Source organism: Columba livia, chromosome 2 (genome assembly GCF_036013475.1).
Source record: "Columba livia isolate bColLiv1 breed racing homer chromosome 2, bColLiv1.pat.W.v2, whole genome shotgun sequence".
Taxonomy (NCBI): domain Eukaryota; kingdom Metazoa; phylum Chordata; class Aves; order Columbiformes; family Columbidae; genus Columba; species Columba livia.
The window spans coordinates 48,008,020-48,016,374 of NC_088603.1; the positions used below are offsets into that span (position 1 = coordinate 48,008,020).

The 8,355-nt window shown below is 43.9% G+C and overlaps 1 long non-coding RNA gene across 3 annotated transcripts; it reads right to left on the bottom strand.

Annotated features, from left to right (window-relative positions):
• Positions 1-1,144: 1,144 nt before the first annotated feature.
• Positions 1,145-7,378, bottom strand: LOC135578487 (uncharacterized). Of its 3 annotated transcripts, XR_010470172.1 has the most exons (3): positions 6,171-7,360; positions 3,481-4,504; positions 1,145-3,277 (listed from the first exon to the last, which is right to left on the bottom strand). It is a non-coding gene; the product is annotated as an uncharacterized LOC135578487 (long non-coding RNA). The 3 variants fall into 3 exon arrangements; XR_010470170.1 differs by having other exon boundaries at positions 1,145-4,504; positions 6,171-7,378; XR_010470171.1 differs by lacking the exon at positions 6,171-7,360 and adding an exon at positions 4,623-6,142 and having other exon boundaries at positions 1,145-4,504.
• Between the last annotated feature and the right edge of the window lie 977 nt (positions 7,379-8,355).

The following is an 8,355-nucleotide window of genomic DNA, read 5'->3' on the forward strand; positions in this document are numbered from 1 at the left end:
ACTCAGAAACAAGGCGGTCGGAGCTCAGAGAAGAAACCCTGCCCAGTCCGTGATGTTCGACGGGGTATCCCTCCACAAGTATCGTAGTTTCATATAAATACAGGTGCCAGAGGGGCGCACGGTGCTCTGCCTACAAAATATGCCCCTGTGAGTGCTCCAAAACCTGGGCCCTGCTCATAATGTATCTACAGTCAGCAATCCAGCCCAGTTGAAAATATCTTAGTGCTTGTCAGATAGCGTGAATCTCACATCTCAGAGCCTGCATTTGCCTTCCTAGGCCAGTGATTACTAACCCAGAAAGCCCTTACTTCCCACACTTAGTGGGACTATTCACTTTTCCTAAAGTTTACCCCCTTTCTCACCCAAATGCTATACAATCTACACCTGCAGGAGAGGCAGCAGAAGGTGCTTCCCATCACCTTTTACACACAGCAGTGTCACAGCTTGGAAACACCCTTGTCTGCTCACCCCTTCCAGCTCTGGGTTGTCCCGTAACACAGCAGGGGGCTAGAAGTGCTGCTCTAGCCCTGGTCACGCCTGTCAGTGCTGTGCTAAGCAAAGCAAACCCACCCCACTTCACAGTCCTTGTCCTGGCAACCGCAATTTCATCAGACCTGTCCGATCCCACTGATAGCATCTCCTGGAAAGGCTCTTTCAGCAAGACCCGCATATAAGGAAAAGCACCACGTGAGCCCTTCTGCCTGGCAGCAAAAGGCTCAGGAGGCTCAAAACATAAGCAGGGGAGGCTGTGTACATCTTATCTGGAATGCCAGAATGTCGCCTTTATAAGCAGCGCCCTGTATTATCAGAAAAGAGGCTATTTTCAGCTTCTTAGCTCACCCACTGGAGTAGTGGGTGACCAGTGCTGCAGGAGCTCATTTAGGAGTGAGGAGATAAAGAGCTCCAGTGAAGCAGCCAGGGATTTCCAGGAACGCCAGGTCACCCTGCATCCGCACCAGCCTCTCCATGAGCTGCCAGCAGCGGAGCTGCCAGCAGCGGAGCAGGACAGGCTTGGTGGAATAAGGCAGGTGCCATTACATTACGATAATTTAAAGTATTTTTTGCCTAGCCTGTTAAGCCACTGACTTATCCATTTTTCTTCCGCACACTAGAGAAGAGAGGGAATGCAATGGGGGCAAATAGATATAGATGATATTATTTTAATGCCAAGATTATTTTAATAACAGGATCATTTTAATACACGTAATAAAATTCAATTCTACTCAAAAAATTAAATAACTTACCACGTTTCTATGCACACTACACTAAAAAAAAAAAAGCCCACAGTTAAAGCAATCATTTATTCTTTGACAACAGGAAACAGCTGATAAAAGAAAATTTCTTTTGTTTTGGATTTACAGACCATTTCCCATGTGTTATGTTTGCTTTGGCTGTCTCTCTGGCATCCGCTGGTAGAGACAAGAAGGAGGGGAAGACAAGGGTGTTGTTCAAAAAAACAGGACCCCCAAATGCTGTTACTCCTGTAGCTCTCTGTGTAAAGATAGCAAGGATCCTCCTCAACCCTTTTCCTCCTCACCAGAGCCTTTTTAAGGAGAATGTGTTTGTGATGTGTTCTTAAACATATCACAAGATTCCTGGGAATAGACAGGCTAGGAAGTCCATAGTCTGGAGATGGAGGGGAAAGAAAAAAAAAAAAAGCACTAGCCTAAATAAACCAGTATGCAATTGCTCCCACATGTTACTCTGCAATCCTTTTGTGCTTGGCTGGTTGTTTTATTTCCTAAAGGAAGCACTCCTCCATGATTGTCACACTTGTGCCACTGCCCATCTGGCCTCCCTTTCCCTACCTAAAGGGTGAGCCTCCACATATTTCAGGTTGTGCACATCCCTACTTTGCTGCACGGTCAGGCGAGGCCTCACGGTTGCCTGTTCACAACACCTTGGGTAAGAAACCTGTTGCCATGTGCTGACATTGTACCTGTGCCCCCTGTTTGGGCAAACAAAGCAGCCCAGTGCCTGAGGAGCATGGAGACAATCACCCCAGATGGGGCTCATGAAGGAAGGGAAAAAGGATTTCTTGTCTTGTCTTAATTATGAACTAAGAGGCTTTGAGGTTGCTTTCTGTTTGGTTCTTACCTGAGAAACAGCAGGACTGCTAAGTCTTGCGTTGGTGTTTTTGTCCTTTCTTTTCCCCTGGAGAACCCTCTGGAGGTCTCAGAGATGGGAAAAAGCAGGATATTGAATCTTTCCTGCCCAACAGCCCCTACAGCCTGAAGAAGGACTCACCAGTCCTAAGCTTGTCTGTGCTTCCTGGCTCTCAAGCAGGCCTTGCGAAAGCTGCGACCTTTACGTGCCAGCAGTAACCATGAAAAGGGTCTATTAAAACACTTTTATTTTCCATGCTTTGGGGATTTACAATATTATGATCCAGTGATAAAGTGACTGCACCATGTATTTAAAAATGTCTGAGATTTCCACTGTAGACCTTAAACACAGTGCTAAATAGGGCAAACAAAAATAGCTGTTACTTTGACAAGTGCTTATTTAAAGCCTGTTTTGTCAGCATTGCTGCCCTGGTTATGACAGGGAAGTTGTCTAGAAATTGCATAATTACCAATATTAAGCGCAAAAGCAAAACAGCACCGCACAATCCAATAATGGAGCAGGTCACGTTTGCCATGGTTGGTGCAGCCTCTGTTAAGGCTGCAGCAACTCCGTCTCAAGCCACGGCCTCAGGAAAATGCCAAGCTGCTGCTGTTCCTCATTTGCTCGCAGCCCAGTAGGTTGTTCTGCTCTCAGTACTCAGATCGCTGTGCCAGGGGAGGCAAGGAGGACGCTGTTTTCTTGTTCTGCCACATGCTGCTGAGAGAAGGCAGTGTTACAGACTTTGCTGCTCATTCTCCGAGTGACCAGCACTCATCATCAGCCTCTTAATGGACTTCAATGTAATAGGTGTGGGGACTGGAAAACAAAGGCAGAAACAGTCCAAAATGTTAGGAACACCATTTTGCACCTAAGAAAATTTCTAACAAGTTCAGCACCTGAGCTTCTGTGAAATAAAAGAAAATATTCAGTGCTCTTCCCTCCTTCCCCTTTCTCTTTTGCCTTTTCTCACAGTGGAAAGGATGTGAAAGAAGATTACTAGCTCAGAAATGGTTTTTTAATGGTTTGGTTTCACAGACTTTGTATTGCTTATTTACCACTCATCTTGCTTCTGCTCTCCAGAGGCACTTTCAGGCATCCTGTCCTTCGATTTTCTATCAGCTCAGCAGGTCACTTGAAGGGCCTATCCATGTGATCAGTTTTTCATTCAAACCTTAGAAGAAAGTATTACAGCAAGCTTCATACCACCTTTCTCCCCACCACTTTCCCTCCCAAGATTTATTGCATGCACTGGAGCAGGGTTCTACCCACAAACACACATTATACATGTCATACTTATTGAAATGCAAGCTTGGTATCAATGTGCTCTGCACTTTAGTCTAATTCATTTACTTCCAGGAAAAAAAGATAGGGAACCTGAGCAGAGAGCTCTGGCCTGCTGGTGAAGATCCTCTCCTGGAAAAAGCAGCAGCAGGGTCAGGAGCCTCTGAGTGCCAAGGCACATGCACTGTAAGGGACAGATTTGTAGTTAGCATCCACCAGTGCAAAACCTGCTTTAAGTGACTTGGTCAGCATTATATAAAGATGCAGTGGCAGGAGAGGGTATGCCATCCCATAGTCAAATTCCTGAGTCACCAAGTAGTCTTCTCCCTCCTTGTAACCTGCTGTCTCATGGGCTGCATGTCTTCCAGATACAGCAGCACTTGGGGTGAGGACCCTACAGCCCAAGGGCTTTCTTTGTAATACAGTCTTCATTAATTTTAATAGCAGAATCATCCTATGCACTACATGAGGATAGAGACTTAGGGAAAAAATTAGTATCATCATTTAATTAAAGATGGATAATAATAATAATAATAATAATAATAATAATAATAATAATAATAATAAAATCTGCACAAAGGGACTGGCACTGGGATTAAGAATCTTATTTGTGGAATTCTTTCTATTCGACTTTGAGTTTCTGATTTTTCCATCTCAACACAATCTTTTTAACAGCTTCGGCATATAATTTCCTATTAAAAAAAAAAAAAAAGGGAATACTGAAGTGTTATCATTCAGCTTTGCACTGACACCTGTATGTGTCACCAGCAAAGCTGGAAACTCTTATATCCGAGACTCTTCTCACTTGTCCTAAAGGATTAACTGATAGCAATGATAGGTTGCAGTCTAGCCTGCTCACTGTGGGCCAAATATGAGGGGAGTTTGGCTAAAACACTCTCTTCTGAGAGAATGTTCAAGCTGCAGCTTTTCAGAGACCTAGAAATTAGGTAAATTTTCTTTGACAGTATAGTGATATCAGACTTTTAGTCCCTGCTTCAAATGAGGTGGACTGCCAATGCTTTCTAAAGAGAAAGTTGTCATACTTTCCTTTTTCCACGAATGAAAATTCTTTTCTTCATTATGTTTGGAAGAGCTGAAATGTTTCTGCAGAAACTACCTATCAAAATGAAAAACAAACAAACAAACGAACACATGAACAAAACAAAACCAAAACAGAAACAACAATATCAACAACAAACAACCCCCAAAACAAGAAATCATGCTTGAGAAGACACCTGAACACAATTTCAGAGTGAACAGCCAAAGCTTGACAGAAGTTACACCAAACTGAAGACTTTTGGATCTTCTCATCCAAAACACTGAATGCCTTTAATAATCAACAGCAATCCCCAGTTGCTCAGGTTTCCCTTGGCAAGGCAGAGGATAATCATCCTGACTTCTTTCAGCAAAGCCTTTTAGATGTCTTGGTGAAAATGAAGAAACTGTCATCATCACCAACAGTGATTACTAATATTACTTGGAAGAAAAGTAGGGCTTTGTTCACACACAGGATTTCCTAACAATGAACCTGTGTATGACATCCCATACGTCAGAGCAGAGCTTCCCTTTTCGGCTGGGCCGATGACCGTGTTGCAGTCGGGGCTCTGCCCCATGGGCAGCACTTGTGAGGCAGCTGAAGGTGCTGGAAAACACCCTACAGCACTGATGTGCTGGGCACGTACGCGGGGTTCAACTCATCCTCCTGACAGGTGCTTTGAGCACCCCTTCATGCTGCTGTGAACAACCATGCTGGGTGCGGACTTTAGTGAACCATGTCCCTTTGCCTCTACAGGTGTCCTAAATACACAGCAGTGAAGACTTAAAGCGCTGCCACTTGCGTTTCTCTTGCAAAGAAATATAAAAATGAGTGCAAGTAATGAAGTGGCACAAAGCACCTTGAGAGGAAACAATAATCTGTTTGTAGATTAACAAACAGGTCTAACTCTGTTTCCAACCAAGATGATTCAAATAGTTTTCTTATTTTTGTGGCTATACAGAACTGTTGCTTTCCTTATAGTGTTTTTAAATTCAACAAAACAGAGGAAAACTGCTCAATTTCAAACTTCTTGACATTGTTGTCAGTGTATTTCCATGAAGCTGAACACTGAATATTATGAAACAGCTCAGGAATGCTGGACATAAAGGGAGATTTCCTTTTTTTCCCCTTCAGCTGAAATATCTTTTGGCAATAAATCCCCGCCGGAAATGTGCTTTCCCTGATTCCCTGGCTTAATTAGCTCAAACAATGTAAGATATGTAACACTGACCACCATGGGAAACCTGATAACAAAGAACAGTGGTACAATGCAAGCCTTTCAAACAGATGCAGCCAGTGCCCTGCTAAGACAAAAGTGGATTCAGTGCAGTGTCAAGCCTTTTCTTCCTTCGTTTCTGCAGGAGACGCTAGCACAACGGAGAGACAAGTTAAACTCTGCCATGTTTTTCCCCGGTAATGATCTGAAATTGACAATTCCCCTGTAGCATGCAGGTCACACATTAGTATTTTCGTCAAGGAAAAGACAGCACCTAATGCTGCAGCTCCTTGGCACTTAGAATGCATTCACTGCTATCGCCATAGGGAAAACTACGAGAAAACTGACCCCCAGACTGGCTGCTCACGTGGAAATGAGCAGCCCTCCTGGCTGGCGAGACTGCACGCCCTCACGCGCTCCTTTCTGAGAGAGCTGAGGCTGCAGTTTCCTCAGAATTTCTTTCCTGGGCTGTACCCTGAGCAGCTCTACCCCTTCACCCTCTCCAAGCACTCGATCCCACCCCTGCCTCACCTTTCAGCAATGGTTAATGCAAATGGATGGTGAGCAAGAAGGACGTGCTGACTTGGGCTGCAGATATACTTTTCCATCTTGCCTTTCCTCGCTGTGTTACTGCTAGTGGTGGGAGTTCTGCAGTGCCAGCCCCTGCTTGGCGCTGGGTTATTACAGTAAAAGCTGAAGGGAGGGTGGAGGGTCAGGAGCGTGAGGAGTGGGTGAAGAAGGGCACTGGTGCTGCAGGAGCCAGTAACATCACTGGTGGTGACAGCAGCAAGGAATACAGCCACTCCTGCAGACAAACAGAATTGGGACCCTACTTAGGTGAAAACAAAACTAATGTGTAGCTGGGCTCTGGACTGGTGGCCGCAACGTGTATAGTCTCAGCGTATGTTAAAGCTGCTCTCCCTAATATTGTTAAAGAAGCCAGAGGAGAAAAAATTCAATAGGTTTTTGCCTATTTTCCCACTTTTAGTATATAATTTTGAAGTTTAGACATCTTTATATATTTTCTTTTTCTTTTACTTGCATTAGAAGCTTGAGTCTTATCACTTCTGTTCCCCCAAATACCCTGTGGACACCAGACAACTGGCAGGAGTATAATGTCACAGGGACACAGGTAGGGAAGTGCAAGTAAACATAGGCAGGAACAGGGATTTCTTAGTCAGAGCATTTAGAGTTTGTTGCCTTTTTTTGGTTTTGTCATTAACTCAAATGCCTTGCAGGAGAACAGCAAAATTACTTTGGCTGGGTCCACCCAGCGGAGCTCTGTTGACTCAGCAATGTCCATCAGAGACAAGAAAATGGTTGGAGAGCCAGCCTCCCTCTGTGCCTGGTGTGCCGAGGCCAGACACACTGGCAGGGCTGTGATTTACCAGTTCAACTTGTTTCACTTGTGCACAGGTCCTGAAGTGCAGTGCTGCTGCAAGCATATGCCCCACTGTCACATGCCCTACCATCACAGGCCTTCCCCATGAACACCTGGCCCTTCAGAAAAGGTGAGAAAGCCCTAAATCCAGAAGAATTCCTCCAGGAAGTCTTCTAGACATAACAGACAAACACCAAATCCAACCAGTTCAGGGTCTAATGATTTGTGTATTCCTAATGCAATATCAAATGAAGTCAAGAAAGCCCCACAGCTGTCTCTTGGGCTTCTTTATTCATTGTAAAGAAACAAAGGTCACAGGCCCACTTTTCTTCTGTGGGTTGCCTTTGAAGTGTGGATGTCCTTGGTGCCCTGCAAGGCCCCGTGTAGAAGGTCCTGTTTGATCCGAATCTGTAGGTGACTAGCTCTTTTAGGCATCTCTGGTTATCACCATTGTATTACAAGGCCAGTTGCAATCTGACTGATCTGTTAAATTAGATTCATCCCCCTGGCTCTGCTAAAACTCAAGTGTAGCCCTCAGTTGGGCAAAGCACAGATACTCCATCTTTATTTATATTAATGTAATTACAGATAGACCAATATTGAAATTGTCCATTTGCACTGTAGGCAAAATAAACAAATGCTTCTTTGGTGATTGGTGCATCATGGGTTTTTTTTAATTATAGACTACAGGCTAACTCTAGACCATACCTAGGAAATGTGGAAGTCTTAGTTCTCAGAGACAGTAAATGTTGTTCATTTTCCAATATATCGAAGTGAGGGAATCTGCAGAGTATGAAATTACTTTATATACTAGGTATGAAAGTATTTCGTACACCAGATATGAAATCTCAGTCCCACAAAAGTCATCGGCAAAATTGCCACTAACTTCAGCAGAGACAACACTTCAGTCTAGGAAGGTGTGTGTGTGTGCAGTGAACAAACATAAGAAGCCTAGGGGAAAAAAAAGAAATATAAGGAATCTACAGGAGATTACAAAATCTACCATGTCTATCATGAGTGCTAGGCAGCCACGTGTCCTGCATCTGGTTCTCCAAATTAGTCCCATACATGGCTGCAGCATCACTTATAAAATAGATCCCAATTCATGAAGTCTTATAGAGCTGTTATTAAATTGTGTTTACTAGCTACAGCTGCACTTCATTTCTGGCCGTATAGTCCTTGATTTCAGCAGAGATTTTGAAGATGTTACTAGTATCACTGCAATTCTGAAAACAAAACTTGCATGAGAAAACAAAGATACAGAGCTCCTTTTTCATCTACATTTCCAGCCAAGCAACTGACTACACAGCCGGTAGAATAACACCAAAACCCTGG